The 17,172-nt window shown below is 36.7% G+C and overlaps 1 protein-coding gene and 1 long non-coding RNA gene across 4 annotated transcripts in view; one reads left to right on the forward strand and one right to left on the reverse strand.

Moving 5' to 3' along the window:
• The window catches only part of csmd3b (CUB and Sushi multiple domains 3b), a 990,558-nt gene that overhangs the window by 942,988 nt on the left and 30,398 nt on the right, over positions 1-17,172 (reverse strand). The gene's annotated exons all lie outside the window — the stretch shown is intronic.
• On the forward strand, positions 10,210-13,011 carry LOC141379182 (uncharacterized). Its single transcript, XR_012395260.1, has 2 exons — positions 10,210-12,707; positions 12,864-13,011. It is a non-coding gene; the product is annotated as an uncharacterized lncRNA (long non-coding RNA).

Here is a 17,172-nt window from a genome sequence, read left to right on the forward strand (position 1 = left end):
ATTTTCCTTCAGCTTAGTCTCTAATTAAAAGGTCACCACCATGGAACCACCAACTATTTCAGCAATAGTTTTACGCAGCGGATGTCCTTCCAGCTGCAACCCAGTATCATTTCAGTACATTTTACTTCAAAATCTTCCATCAAATTTGTCCTAAAACTATTGAACAGCAACAATTTTGTCTTAATTTTAAATTGGGAATTTGAATTAAGGCAACACGATAGCTCAGTGGTTAGCACTGTTGCCTCAGGGCAAGAAGTTTGCTGGTTCGAGCCCGGCTGAGTCAGTTGGCATTTCTGTGTGGAGTTTGCATGTTCTCCCCATGTTGGCGTGGGTTTCCTCTGGGTGCTCCGGTTTCCCCCACAAGTCCAAAAACGTGGTATAGGTGAATTGGGTTAAAGCTAAATTGTCCGTAGTGTATGTGTGTGAATGAGTGTGTATGGATGTTTCCCAGTGATGGGTTGCAGCTAGATGAGCATCCGTTGCATATAAAACATGTTGAAGAAGTTGGTGGTTCATTAGGCTGTGGCGAACCCGGATGAATAAAGGGACAAATCCAAAAAAAAAAAAAAGAAAACGAATGAATAATAATAAATAAAAAAAATAAAATAAAATAAAAAATAATAATAATAAAGTAAAATAATAAAAAATAAAAATAAAAGTAATTAATAATAATAATAATAATAATAATAATAATAATACAGTAAAATAATAATAATAATAATAATAATAATAATAATAATAATAATAAAAGTTAAAAAAATAATAATAGTATTAATAATAATAATAATAATAATAATAATAATAATAATAATAATAATATTACATTATATTACATTATATTACATTAAATAACCCTAACCCACTACAAATTAAATTAGCCTAAAATTAGGTAAAAGTCATTGGTGTTTTGCTGCCTTTAGTGTTCAGTTCAGCTGAACAGGTGCTTTGCTGTTTTGCACTATGTAAATAAATGTGACTTGATGACATCATAGCAAACATAATTTTATCATGCGAGAATTGAACATGTTGGAAAATAGAAAAGCTTGATGAAGAGTCAATTGCATTACTGTCCTTTAATTCCCCACTCAGCTGCCAACTCATTTCGGCATGGGCACGAGCAGGTGTTCATGCCACCTCTGGAGAAGCTTCAGTAAAGGCTGCTGCTGATGATGATGATGATAATGATGAAAAAGAGCCCTGCGCTCTAATGAAAGCCACAGCGCTGTAATGTCTAAAGCAGGTTGGAGGGTAAGTAAGGATCATGCGCCCCATAGAGTTGAGCACAGCGCCGGTAAATACTGTACTTCCCTGCCCTGGCGTTATTGTTCTGGGCTAATGTTGACTGGCTCGGTTTGTGCTGATGTGCCATTTCCCAGCTGGCGAGCCTTGTTTCCCTGCTCACTTTGATGGAGAGCCAAAAGAGACGGGCCTGGAAGAGCATGTTTTAAAAAACCGGGCCAAGATGCAGAGCGTCTCCAGTCGCCTTTATTGTTCAGATTGTGATGTTTTTTTTGTGCTGTAATGCTCATTGACTGAGATTATGACCAGTGCTTTCCTGAAAGACACAACTGGTTCTAAACGGCTGTTTGTATGCATATACAAAAATAATTTTATCCAGATTTCGCATGTAATTTTCAGCAACATTAAAGCAGACTAATGCAGATATTTGACTAGCATTTAATTAGTTTTATATGTTTATAAAAAGTATTTTGTAACTTTATTGCAGACACCATAATGGGATGCCTGGTCTTTGAACCTGAATAAATAAATAAATAAATAAATAAATAAATAAATAAATAAATAAATTTGTAATATTTTATTTAAATTTAGAGTATAAAAAATATAAACCCATTATTATATAAACAAAAATATGTTATTATATAAACTCCCAAAATAAATAAATTTATTATTTGTTTATTAATTTATTTTACATTTACTTTGAATTTCAATTTATTTATATAAAGATGGAATAGGCAATGCGGCTGAAATGGTCTCCGCTGTAAAAAACATATTTCACAATAAACGGCGATTCATTCCACTATGGCGATGATAAATCATCAAATCAGCCAAAGGATAATGAGTAAATGAGTGAGTGGATGGGGAAAGCAAGGCAAAGCAAGTATATTTATAAAGCACATTTCACACACAACAGGAATACAAAGTGTTTTACATTCATTCATCCATTTTCCCTTGGCTTAGTCCCTTTATTCATCAGGGGTCGCCACAACGGAATGAACCGCCAACTCATCCAGCATTTGTTTTACCAACAAAATCTCACGGCAATTCGCAACATTTTAATTTAGTGGCTAATTCGAATGAATTCGTACAATTGCTCATCACCCAATGACGGTTGGGGTTAGGGGTGGGGCTGGGTGCCATGGCTTCTTTTTAAAATTGTACATTTTCGTACGACTGAACTCGTACAAATTCGTACGAATTAGCCACTAAACTGACAAAACATAAAATACTGTACTTGTTTCTTCGTGAGATCAGGCTGGTTTTACATAGCGGATGCCCTTCTAGCTGCTACCCAGTACTGGGAAACATCCAAACACACACTCATTCGCACACACTCATACACTACGGCCAATTTAGTTTATTAAATTCACCTATAGCGCATGTGTTTGGACTCTAGGGGTAACCGAACATGGGGAGAACATGCAAACTCTTCTGATTTATTATTTCATTTTATTTTGTTTTATTTTATTTTATTTTATTTTATTTTATTTTATTTTATTTTATTTTATTTTATTTTATTTTATTTTATTTTATTTTATTTTATTTTCCAAATGATGTTTAACAGAGCAAGGGAATTTTCACAGTATGTCTGATAATATTTTTTTCCTTCTGGAGAAAGTCTTATTAGTTTTATTTTGGTTAGAATAAAAGCAGGCGATGCAGTGGCGCAGTAGGTAGCACGTTCACACGTTCACAAGAAGGTCGCTGGGTCGTTGGTTCAAGCCTCGGCTCAGTTGGTGTTTCTGTGTGGAGTTTGCATGTTCTCCCTGCATTCGCGTGGGTTTCCTCTGGGTGCTCCAGTTTCTCCCACAATCCAAAGACATGCAGGTACAGGTGAATTGGGTAGGCTAAATTGTCCGTGTGTGTGTGTGTGTGTGTGTGTGTGTGTGTGTGTGTGTGTGTGTGTGTGTGTGTGTGTGTGTGTGTGTGTGTGTGTGTGTGTGTGTAAATGAGTGCGTGTGGATGTATCCCAGAGATGGGTTGCAGTTGTAAGGGCATCCGCTGCATAAAAACTTGCTGGATAAATTGGCGGTTCATTCCATTGTGGCGACCCAGGATTAATAAAGGGACTAAGTCGACAAGAAAGTGAATGAATGAATAAAAGCAGTTTTTAATTTTAGGTTAAAATTATTAGCCCCTTTAATATATATTAAAGTCATTTTTTACATTGTAATTACATATTTTATATTAGTAAAATATATATTACACAAATATACATGATTTCTGTACAGTAGTGAATCTTTGAAGTGAATCAAAAAAGCATTGTTCAAAATTAAAACAATAACTAGTGTTCAATAATTTTAGGACAACTTGAAAGATTTTGAACCACTTCAAATGCTGACTAATACATACATGATGAATTTAATAAGAAATAATAGTATATAACTATAATATTTAGTCCAAAATAGCTATAAAAAACCCTATAGGCAGAAAGGCAGTAAAGCTCATTGAATAGGATTATGACCGGTGCTTTCCTAAAAAACACAGTGACCACTCAAGCTTCCCCAAAGCACCTCTAAAAAAGTCACTTTCAAATGAAATGTCCATGTTTGCTGTAAACAAACATCATTAAAAAAAAGAGCATCATCAGTCTCTATGTGTGTATGCTGTTCTAATTTTAATCGCTCTCTAAAGTGTGCCTATGACCAGACTCGAGGCAAAAACAGAGGAGAACTGAAGCACAAAAGTGTCATGAGAGGCAAAGGCAAACATTTCCGCATGTATTTCTGCATCTGACCTCTCAGGGTTTTGCAAAGCACAAATCTATGACTCTCATGAAAGCACAGTATGATGTAAGGTTATATGCACGTTGCACAAAACAATAACATGAGGGAAAACACACATACACACAAAGCACACTCTCTCCGACACACACAAACGCACACACACGCGCTGGCTGCAGGCGTTGATAGGACTTTAGGACTTCAGGGAAGCTCGGCGGAAGAATGAATGTGAAAGAGAGCATTGCTTATCGCTACACTGCAGCTCCTCTCAGAAGGAACTCAAGGAATGTTCCGGAAGCACAAGTGCAAAGTGACTTTGGAGGAATTGGAGGAACTGATGAAAGTGTCCTATTACAGCACTGCTTGGCCTTTCCTTTTCCGGGACCTTCCATTTTTAACATTAGTCCACCTTTCTTGACATGAAATAGCTAAATAAATTATGTATTTATATATGTATAGAGCTGTGAGAGAACAACATTAGGAGGAGGAGGCCTTAAGAGAATTCTTAGTTCCTTGGATTCACTACTTATAGCAGTAAAAAATATGGTTATTGAGTAAAATCTCTATAGTTTAGTGCAGGGGTGGCCAATCCTGTTCCTGGAGATCTACCTTCCTGCAGATTTCAGTTGCAACCCTTATCAAGCCACCTGTCTGTAATTATCAAGTGGATTTCAGGTCCTAATTAATTGGTTCAGGTGGGTTTGATCAGGGTAGGAGCTAAACTTTACAGGAAGGTAGATCTCCAGGAACAGGATTGAGCACCCCTGGTTTAGTGTATACTTATTGTGTAGCATTTGAGTAAAATGTCATTTTTGTTATTCATATTTTCATCTTTTGCACAAAATAACGAAATCATACCTGTCAACCCTCTCATTTTTCCCGGGATTCTCCTGTATTTTACAGTTCTATCCTGCTATCATCCCGTAAAGGTATTTTCTCGCATTTCTCCAGTATTTTCAGTCTTTGTCTGAACAGCCGAGCTTTACTATACGCAACCCATACCGCCGAACCACCAGGGGTCGCCCCTTGCTCCTAAAGTAAGTCTGTTATGTGCTTTCACTTTGTTTAGGAATAAAAACATGAAAACACTTTTAAATAAATATTAAAAAAAGCGCGATTTCTTTTCCTTTTGATTACAGGTGCCGTCGCCCATCCTATACAATCTCAAATAAATCCCTTATTATGCTGGGCATATCCCTTATTTTCACATACCAATGTTGACAGGTATGAACAAAATATTTATGCCAAGAATATAGTGTAATATTCATTCATTCATTTTCTTGTCGGCTTAGTCCCTTTAATAATCCGGGGTCGCCACAGCGGAATGAACCGCCAACTTATCCAGCATATGGTTTACGCAGCGGATGCCCTTCCAGCTGCAACCCATCACTGGGAAACATTCATACACACTCATACACTACTGACATTTTATTATTTGTAGTATTATTACTATTATTAATATTATTATAATTATTATTATTATTATTATTATTATTATTATTTCCTTTATTTAGCCAGGAGATCCAATTGAGACAGTAGTCTCTTCTTCCAGTGAGACTTGGTCATTCATTCATTTATTCATTCATTTATGCATTTATTCATTCATGAATGCATGCATTCATCCATCCATCCGTCCATCCATCCATCCATCCATCCATCCATCCATCCATCCATCCATCCATCTGTTTGTTCTTTTAGCCATTCATTCATTAATTTTTTCATATCCTAATTACTTTCATTGTGAAATTTGGGGGTCATTCATTCATTCATTTATTCATTCATTCATTCATTCATGCATTCATTCATTCATCCACCCATCCATCAATTAATTAATTCATTCATTCATTCATTTAATCATTCATTAATATATTTGCTCATTCATTTATTGATTTATTCATATCCTAATTACTATTATTGTGAACCTTTGGGGTCATTCGTTTATTCATTCATTCATTCATTCATTAATTAATTCATTCATTCATTCATTCATTTAATCATTCATTAATATATTTGCTCATTCATTTATTGATTTATTCATATCCTAATTACTTTTATTGTGAACCTTTGAGGTCATTTGTTTATTCATTCATTCATTCATTCATCCATTCATTCATTCATTTAATCATTCATTAATATATTTGCTCATTCATTTATTGATTTATTCATATCCTAATTACTATTATTGTGAACCTTTGGGGTCATTTGTTTATTCATTCATTCATTCATTCATTCATTCATTTAATCATTCATTAATATATTTGCTCATTCATTTATTGATTTATTCATATCCTAATTACTTTTATTGTGAACCTTTGGGGTCATTTGTTTATTCATTCATTCATTCATTCATTCATTCATTCATTTTAATCCCAACTATTTTCATTGTGAAATTTGGGGGTGTTTTAGACAACACTGTATATGATTTATTACATCATAATGCAATTCACAACTGTAAATAAACATTATTCTGTGTAAATTAGCAAGTCAGGCTCATAACAGGAAGCATCATCCGAGCTGTCAGCACATGCCCTGCATTAATGTTTATGAAAAGTCATAATTTGTGCAGATTTATTCAGTGGAAATTGTGTCTAGCACAGCATTAAGCGTTAGAATGAACACAAGCCAAAAGCATGTTAAATGGTCAGCAAACACAGCCTTTCTTAAACCCAAAGATGAATCCAAACACATCAAGAGGGACCAAGAAAAGCCTCTTAATTCCAAACAAAACACTGTCTGTGTGTCTCAGCGCTTTTAACATAAAATAAATAAAGTCCAAAAAATGATTAAGGACGTAACAATCAGAATAAAGCGTTCTCATTTAAGCTATAATGTATGAACGATTCCAGGGCACAAAGAAGCTGCGCGCTTGCAATCTGCCAATAGATGCAGACGGCCAAATAGTTTCCCTGCATAATAGTTTTGTCGATGCAGGAAAATATGGAGTCCTGAGGCTTTGAGGAATGTATTATGAACTTTGTCCTCACGGACTCTCCCCAGTCCATTACAGGAAAGCCAATATGAAAGAGGATTTGTTGAGCCTAGAGAACTAACAGACCCATTTTCAGTCTGAAGCATTCTTTATTCGGCCTTAAATGCATCCATTGAAATGATTATGTGCACAGTCTGCTGTTTCCCTTAAACCAGACTGATTATTAGAAATGCACCAATCGAGCGGCCAGAAACCTGAACCATTTGTTGTTGTTGATGACTATGTTGTTTGTTTTAATCTTAATTAACCATCTGTAAAACATCTATACTGGACTTAATATGTAAGACAATTACAGAATCGGGCATCTAGTATCGATAAGACAAACTTGGTGTCTTCAGATAAGTTAGTCAGCCTACATTTTTCATTCATTCATTTTCCTTCGGCTTAGTCCCTTATTTATTAGGGGTTGCCACAGCGGAATGAACCGCCAACTATTCCAGCATATGTTTTATGCAGCGGATTCCCTTCCAGTCGTAACCCAGTTCTGGGAAACACCCATACACTCTCATATGCATTCATACACTATGGCCAGTTTGGTTAATTCAATTCCCCAATAGCGCATGTGTTTGGACAGTGGGGAAACCAAGGAAACCCAAGGAAACCAACGCCAACACAGGGAGAACATGCAAACTCCACACAGAAATGCCAACTGACCCAGCTGAGACTTAAACCAGTGAACTTCTTGCTGTGAGGCAACATCGCTAACCACTGAGCCACCATGCTGTCCTTCCCTACTGGTAGGCTCAGAAGGCTGTTATCATTCATCTACATGGTTAATCAGCTATACTAACAGAGAAAACTCCAGATCTGTTTTTAAATTACTGTGACGGTTGGGGAAGGGGAGACGTTAATAACTACAATTAATGGGAAATTTAATCGATTGTAAATAATTCTTGTTAACTTCTGGCCTCAGCCATATGTGATCAACAGCTGATTAACCATGTGGATGGATGATAACTGCCTTCTGAACTAACTAGTAGGCGCAGAAGACCCTACTCGCCAATATCTATCAGCTGAATACCGCTGATAACACCCATTCAATCAAGTGATAGCATTTAAATCGACTAAACCCTGATCATAATCTTAACGCTAACCCAGACAAAGCAGCTCACTGTTGATAATTTGCAAAAAAATAATAAAAATAAAAATAAATAAATAAAAAATTAAATACACAAATGAATAAATAGATAAATAAATAAATTGATAAATAAATTGATAAAAAAAAATAAAAAAATAAATAACTCTTAAATACAGAATTGAGTATCTATAAGACAAACTTAGTGTTTTCAGAAAAGTTTTTTGTCAGTCTACATTTTTGCAAAATATAAAATACATTGTTCCGAGTATGTTTTGTTGCATGTTTCAAATGACAAATCAACTAGAAGGCATCAGATTACTCTTAGAAAAGTGATTTCATATGCATAAAAAACATTCATAGCTCCTCGTCTCAAGTATGATACCATACAAGGTGAGCTGCTGAGCAAACTGACCGCTTTGGAAAACTGTCAACAAAGGCACATTCTGAAAACGTAATCCCATATATATATTTCTGAAGACCGCAAATTATGTAGCCAGAGGTATATATGGCTACATTTAATTTTTTTCAAACGAACGCTACAGGGCTGTGTGACGCCTTTTTCTTTTTGTGCTTACTAGCTGATCACTTGCCTCCGTGTGGACAGTTTTCCCGCTCTAACCAGTTTGTTCACTTTGCTTGTCATGTATGTCGGCTTACTTGAGACGAAGAGAGGAGATGACCAGTTTGGCCATTTGTCCACAAAAAACCCTGTATAAGGTGACTGAAACCTAAACTATTTGGCCAGGGTGAAGATTTCAGAAAGTCAGGACCAACTCAGGTCGAGTGGCCACTTAAAATTGTGTTTTTTTACTTCATGACATCAGCATGTATCCTTTCTGATTGTCTAACATGGTTTAATTTCAATGATTTATGGCCGCCAATTGATTTGGCAAGTCCTTAAAGGTGCATCTAAACCTGGTTTTTGCATTTTCATGTTGATGGAGATTTAAAACACAAAACATAACAAACAAAGGAAGGAAGAAAACTTTATTAATATCCCTGTGCATGTGTGGACATGATCTAAAAAGAAAAAAAAAATAGCAATCAGGATCAGCCATGAAAACTCAAAATCGGTGCAAATTGTCCCACATTTGTAAACTTTTGCATTTGGTGCCCTTGAAATCACTTTCTTTCTTTCTTTTTATCAGTCAGGATACTTTAACGATACAATATCTGATGATCTAGGATAACTGTGCATAAATTTGGTCTTTAATTCTGCCTCAGCAATCTGAGTTCACCGTGAAGACCACTACCTCCATCAGTTTATTGACAGTCCACAAACTGAATACAGATGAAGGGCTTAAGTGTCCCTCATTATGGCTTCATGGAGTCTGTGCTCTTTAGGAAGGGACTTAAAGTTCAAGTACTGCAATCTCCTTCTCAGCAGCTCCAGTGGCTTCTGTTCATCCTGTCATGTCAGATGAGGTGATGGAAAACTTTTTGCAGGAATAAATGTCCCTACTGTCAATTTTGATCAAGGAAATGCATCCTAAATGCATCTTAAAAGCAAGCTTAATTTAAATAACATCACTGAACAGTATAGCGTAGTGAAAATCTACAATATGTATAAATAGCCCACGTGTTATGTTTGTATGTTACAGTAAAATTCAAAGACCTAAATAGACATTTCAAAAGCATTCATTGTACATGTATTCTCCGACATTAGCTCCAGAAGTGGTAAACACTGTCACCTCACAGCAAGAAGGTCGCTGGTTCGAGTCTCAGTTGAATCAGTTGGCATTTCTGTGTGAAGTTCGCATGTTCTCCCCGTGTTGGTGTGGGTTTCCTACGTGTGCTCCGGTTTCCCGCACAGCCCAAACACATGTGATATAAGGGGAACTGAATAAACTAAATTGGCAGTAATGTATGTGTGAGAATGTAAGAGTGTATGGGTGTTTCCCAGTGATGGGTTGCAGCCGTAAGGGTATCCACTGTGTAAAACACATCCTGAATATGTTGGTGCTTCATTCCACTATGGTGACGCCTGATGAATAAAAGGACTGAGCCAAAGGAAAATTACAGAATAAATGTCTAAGCAAAACCCACCAGATACAAGGCATCAAACAGCATCATGGGTAATGTAGTTTTTCAACAATGTTGAATTAATGTGAACAGATGAGTTTAATGAAGTTAAAAGTGCTGCATGTTTGTTTTCATCTCTTTTAACCCTTAAAGACCTAGAGGTATTTTGTTGGCACCTAATGGGCCTATATTATTATTATTTTTTTAAAACAGTTTTAATTTTATTTTAGCAGTCAGACTCAAGTGTCATATATTATTTTAAACAGGAGAACCTGAAGTTTCAGTCTGTATCATTTAAAGGTCCAGTCTAAAACTTTTTTTGGTCCAAAAACATATGAACAGACAGAAAATATTCCAGAATTTTCCAGAAACGATTTTTAAAAAAAAGTGGCATTTTCTAGTAATTACAAACAAAACCTTATGAAGTTTGTTTTTCTTTCTTTAGAAATACATATTATGATGTTTTATACTTCCACAATAAATTTTATCTACATCCACCATTCCCTGAGCAAGTTATAGCAATTTATTTCAATGTTATTCCAAGGCGTTTTTCAATGGGGGGGGGGGGGGGGGGGGGTGCATTTATTTACTGACAATGTATTTGCCCAAAAGTTCTGGGAATGAACTAAACAGAAAAAAATGTTAAAAAATAACAGAACACTGAAGCAAATTTGACTTTTTCCAAATAATATATTTTTAGTTACCATAAACAACACCACTTATAATGAACAAATATAAAATAAGAAAATAATAAATAATGCGTCAAAGTCCAAATAAACATGGTGCAAATCCTCAGTAAATAAAATAGATATAAATATTTACCATACTATAAATAGTTACATAACGAAACTAGATTCAATATGGACCATCCTTAGGTTTTATGTGCCAGCATGGATATGGTTGTCTGTGGATATGGATATGGTTCGCGTGCAATGCAGACAAACAGCCCAACCTTCATTTGCGTCCTTTTAAAACAGCAAGAGCAGCACTTCGTCTTTGCTGTGTCACTGTTTTGTCATGTTTTTGTGCTGTTGTGCATGCAAAAGTACTTAGTATGAGAATTATTTCATGCAAAACTTTTTTTTGCGTTTTATTTAGCCGCGCGTAAATGTGCAGCCTATCTCTCATTCCGTGTTGTTCAAATAGTGATTGTTGGTTCACAAAGCGAAACCTATGCTTATTGGTTGAGATAGAGCGAGTTTGAACCAATCTGGGCATGGAGGAGGGACAATGCATCCATGTATCATGTCTGGTTTGTCCGGAGAGACTAGTGACCAGCGTTCCTTTGTCAAATCAGCATTGTCAAAATTTGATGACGTAACCACACTGATTCCGGAGCCTCTGAAAGTCTGTGAATGTAATGTGATGAAGCGCTGGAAAGCTGAGATTCTCTTCTTTATGTCAATCTTTGAATTGTATGAATCGGATCAGCGGATCAAAAGTTATTAAACATTTAAGAGCAATACTTATTTTAGCCGCGGGCGGCTGTCTCGGTCTTTAAGGGCTAAAGCATAAAAACAACATAATATGTTTGCAGATATTTAAGAAACATGCTGGAACATTCTTGTTTATCAGAAAAACAATGCTGAAGTCAGATATTCTGCTTTGAAAATGCATGTAACATGCCAGAACGTGTCTTTGTTTTGGTTAATTGCCAGTTTAGGCAATTATATTTTAACACCCGGGTTGCCTTGGTGGAAAACAGTGTGCATCTTTCTTTCTTTCTTTCTTTCTTTCTTTCTTTCTTTCTTTCTTTCTTTCTTTCTTTCTTTCTTTCTTTCTTTCTTTCTTTCTTTCTTTCTTTCTTTCTTTCAAGAAGGCTTTTAAAGCATGCGCCCATGACCAAAATGCGACCTCTAGCAGACAGTGGCAAACTCCGAAATGAGACGCAGATTCAGAGTTCCACATGAGGTAACTAATTAGCAAATAATATAAATATTACGAGTGTAAACATTAGGCGAGCAGGTTACATTGTAACCCCGTGTCCCAACAACATGATATGTGACCAGATTTTCGGTGATAAGACATTTGGCTGATGAAACATGACAGAAATGTAAATACAGGCATTCAGAAGCACAGAGTAGTGCACTCACTGCACTCCAACAAATGGTAAGGTTTATAATCTAATTAATACACATTAAACCTCTTTATCATTATTAAATGTAGATGCTGAATCACTATTATGTGTTGTTTTGCATTATTTCACAGTTCTGAAGTTCAATTTCAAATGGTTTATTTGGTTTCCAAGATCTGAGCTGAGCTATCAGCAGCTGCTTTCAGTACTATGGCAGTAAATGTCATGTGAAATGGCATTCAAAGTCACATTATTAGCATTTAACACTAAATAAAGCATATGAGATGTACCTGAGGTCATCATTGTCAAAGTTTGCTGTTCTTCAGCTGCAAGAATTTAAAACAGTTTCTAAAATATCAATTTGAGCCATTGGTTAAAACAAAAACTTTTAATATGGAGAATATTCCTTCTATCACATGCCATTGCTTTTATTTAAAACATTTAGGCTTTATAGTCAGGCACGCTCCTGTTAGTCCTCAATCTGGCAACCTGCGCTTGTATGTGTTTTGATCGAGGAATGCAATACCTATATCAACCACTGGGAGTCAAACTTACACACTGCAGCTTTAGCTTAAACCAGAGGTGCTCAATCCTGTTCCTGGGGATCTACCTTCCTGTACAGTTTAGCTCCTACCCTGATCAAACCCACCTGAACCAATTAATTATGACCTGAAATCCACTTGATAATTACAGACAGGTGTGTTTGATAAGGGTTGCAACTGAGAGAGAGATCTCCAGGAACATTATTGGCCAGCCCTGGCTTAAACAATTTGTATCAGGACAGCATGAAGAAGTTCTGTGCATTTTTTAAAGTCTATCTAAAACATGGTTTCCAGCAGAACTGTAGCTTAACATTTCTTGCCAAATTCCAAAAAGAAAAAAGAAAGCTTGAAACTAAAATTAATGCCCATATCTCCTATCTAAAAAAATGAAACCCACAATGTGTGATGACAGGTCCAAGAACCTCACAACAAACCTCTCCGGATAAACTGCACGCTGGTAAACTCAACACGATAATGACTGTCACACTGTTTTCTAGCTTCTCAACAGCTCATTAAATAAACATGAGGGTCTGACTCAAAACGGGGCATATTTGGGTGACGAGTCCACATGGTAGTCTGACTGTAAGTGATTATTTATCATTTCATTGCCAGGGCTGAAATACACGCTCGCAGAAGCCCTTTAATTAATGTATCGAGAGCTTTGAAAGAGCAAGGATGTCTGACTCAAAGAGGCAAATTAGAAGCAACGAAGTGCAGAAGCCATGTAGAGTCTGACATTAAAGCCATGCAGCATGGATGTCATTACATATGGAGACTAGATCAATAAAAGAGGAGATGAAAAAAAAAACCCCTTCGAGCAGGGCAAACAACTAGAAACAACCTAGTAACATGTTTCTATGTGTGTTTTTGCAGGAAAACAGAAATCGTGGAGGTGAATGTAATACATTAAATAGCTTTTTAAGACTCTTTCCATATATTTTAAGGCCTCATTGACAGGTTTAAAGGGGTCCTATTATGTCCTGTTTTACAAGATGTAAAATAAGTCTCTGATCTCAGCTCAAAATACAACAAAACCTTTTAGGTTTTGATGGCATTTTGGTGACTATTCAAATAAGATTGTGATTTTTTTTCCCAAAAGAGGGCGGAGCTACAGGTGCCTATGTGTCAGCATAGTGGCATATTCAAAAACGTCACTAATGGGCGGAGCTTCCCCCTCTGATGACACATACAACCGGAGAATGTCAATCAAAGTGTTTCTAAAGTGTTTCTTTTACCAAGTGTGGTTATAAAAAAATACAATTAATACATTTTTACCTTTAGAAACTGGTTGTATCGCCGCACAAATGTGTTTGAATTGCTTATAAAAGGGATTTTTATAACATAATCCTTTAACACCAGCAACACTTTAACTTAGATTTACAATATTGACTTGCATATCCAGCCCGATCTCACTTTGAAATAAAATTATTTTACATATTTAAAAAAAAAGGCTAATTCGTTCAAATATATATGATGTAATTTGTATAAAAATGTATGATTGTTAAAAGGAGATTTGCCACCAAACCCCACATCAAACCCTACTCCTCAATGGGGGATAAGCATTGAATGAGATTGCACAATTTAATACGAATTTGCCACTTAATTAAGTAGTTACAAATTGCCATAAGTTTGCATTGAGCATATCAATGTCTGTAAAAAGAACTACTGCAACTAAATTTCAGCAGTTGGTGAACGCGGAGAGATCAACAAATCCAGCAGGATGCAATAAACTACACTGACAGCTACACAATGATCTTTCTTTTTATAAAAGTCTAAAATCTCTTTATTCCGCAGAGATGGGTTCTGGCTGGAAAGGCATCCGCTGCGTAAAGACGTGCTGGATAAGTTGCCGGTTCATTCCACTGTGGCGACCCCAGACTAATAAAGGGACTGAGCTAAAGGAAAATGAATGAATGAATGAATGTATGAATTAATTAATTAATTAATAAAATCTCTTTGAACAAATACACTCACTGGCCACTTTATTAGGTACAATTAGGTCTAACTGTGGGCACAAATACCTTGTTGATGCCAGAGGACAGAGGATAACGGACAGACTACTCGTTACAACTGAAGTCTGCAGAAATGCATCTCTGATGACACAATTCATCCAACCTTGATGCAGATGGGCTACAGCAGCAGAAGACCACACCGGGTGCCGCTCCTGTCAGCTAAGAACAGGAAACGAAGGCGACCAAAATTGGATAATAGAATATTGGAGAAACGTTGCCTGGTTTGACGAGTCTTGATTTCTGCTGCCACATTCGGATGGTATGATCATAATTTTGGCATTAACAACATGAAAAAGCATAGATCCATCCTGCCTTGTATCAACGGTTCAGGCTGGTGGTGGTGGTGTAATGGTGTGGGGGATATTTTCTTGTCACACTTTGGGCTCATTAGTGCCAATTGAGCATTGTGTCAACACCATAAAGTGCAACTCAGACTGGTTTCTTGAACATGACAATGAGTTCACTGCACTCAAATGGCCTCTACAGTCACCAGATCTCAATCTAATAAAGCACCTTTGGCATGTGGTGGAATGGGAGATTCACATCATGGATGTGCAGCCGACAAATCTGCAGCAACTGCGTGATGCTAACATCTCAATATGAACCAAAATCTCTGAGGAATATTTTTCAGTACCTTTTTGAATCTATCCTACAAAGAATTAAAGCAGTACTGAAGGTAAAAGGGGGTCCAACCTGTACCTAATAAATTGGCCGGTGAGTGTATACTTATATAAAGAAAATATAAGAAATTAAATATCTTTGAAATCAGCACGTAAGTTTTTTTAAATACTTTTTAAGGGCCTTCATTTGTTTAATCTTGATTTATCATTTTTAAATACTTTTTTAAGACCCTGCAGACACCCTGTTGTGTGTGTGTGTGTGTGTGTGTGTGTACAAGTTTATGTGGTTTACAGACACACAAAGTTGTATAATGACATTGGTATGACTATATTACACTTGTATACATGGTTTACAGGAGTGTCACTGTAAACCATGTACAGAAATGTGTGCGCATGTGTTTGTGTGTGTGCTTGTTTTTATATCCCAGTGGGGACTTTAACCTGAATGCACACAAACTCATCGGGACTTATGTTACTGTGGGGACCAAAATAGGGGTCCCCTTAGGTAAACATGCTTATTAATCACACAGAATGTATTTTAAACATGTAAAAATGCTGATTTTTTTCCTGTGAGGGTCTGGTTTAGGGGTAGTGGGATTGAATATCTGCTTTGTACAGTAGAAACATCAGGAAGAGTCCCCACTGTGACATAGGAACAAGTCTCTCTGTGTGTTTTTGTGTGTCTGTGTGTGTTTGTGTCAGCAAGTGAGCTCCACCACTGAGAACTGCTGTACGTATGAAAGCAATCGCCCTGCTGGAATACATCTGGACTGCAGGGAGCGAAGTCAATTTGGAAGAGGAAGGGTGGAAAACAGGCAAACACACAGGCCGATGGCAGAGGCCTGAGAGCAGGGGGCAACATCTCGCAGCGCATTGTGCCGCATCTCCAGCTGAAGCGCTTGACATTTAAACTAGGGTCTGGAAATCCCCAAGGAAAGGCTCAACATATCTTCAGATTTGTGTGAGGGGGCTTGAATGAAAACATCAGCATGATTCAACATTAAGTGTGCAGCTTCCGCAGGGGCTGACATTTGCGTTTAAAGACTTAAGTAATCCCTGATACTCGCTGAGATATTGCTCGTGCCTACAATCACGAACATGCAGAGATGATGTGAAAGGTGCCACGATTGATAGCAAAGGAATAGCCTGATTTTCAGCAAATCAAACAGTTTAAAAACATTATAGTCTAAGGTGTCTTTTTTTAATATTCAGAATACATCAACGGATTAATCCAATTTAATCTGGTAAAATAATAAAAACAATTAAATATAAGACAAATATTATAGTAAATATATTCATTCATTCACTTTCTTGTCGACTTAGTCCCTTTATTAATCAGGGGTCGCTACAGCGCAATGAACCGCCAACTTATCCAGCACATTTTTACGCAGCGGATGCCCTTCCAGCCGCAACCCATCTCTGGGAAACATCCACAAACACTCATTCACACACACTCATACAATACGGACAATTTAGCCTACCTAATTCACCTGTACCGCATGTCTTTGGACTGTGGGGGAAACCTAGAGGAAAACCCACGCGAACGCAGGGAGAACATGCAAACTCCACACAGAAATGCCAACTGAGCCGAGGAGAGTAAATATATATGTAAATTAATATTGAACACTAATAAATACTCATATAAAGAGAGAATGACAGAAATAGAGCAAAGAAAATGATAAAATGACTCACCAATACACATGGACAGTGTTTAGTGCCTCAATCAGTTAGTGATTTGAATGAATCGGTTTAATGTATGATTAGGTTATGAGTCATAAACACAGCTGCTTGAGCCTTTCAAGAATTCATTTATGTTAAAGAAAGTGATTTGGTTGAATGAATCATTCGATGATTCGCTTAAAATAACAGTCAG

Source organism: Danio rerio, chromosome 19 (assembly GCF_049306965.1).
Source record: "Danio rerio strain Tuebingen ecotype United States chromosome 19, GRCz12tu, whole genome shotgun sequence".
Lineage (NCBI taxonomy): Eukaryota > Metazoa > Chordata > Actinopteri > Cypriniformes > Danionidae > Danio > Danio rerio.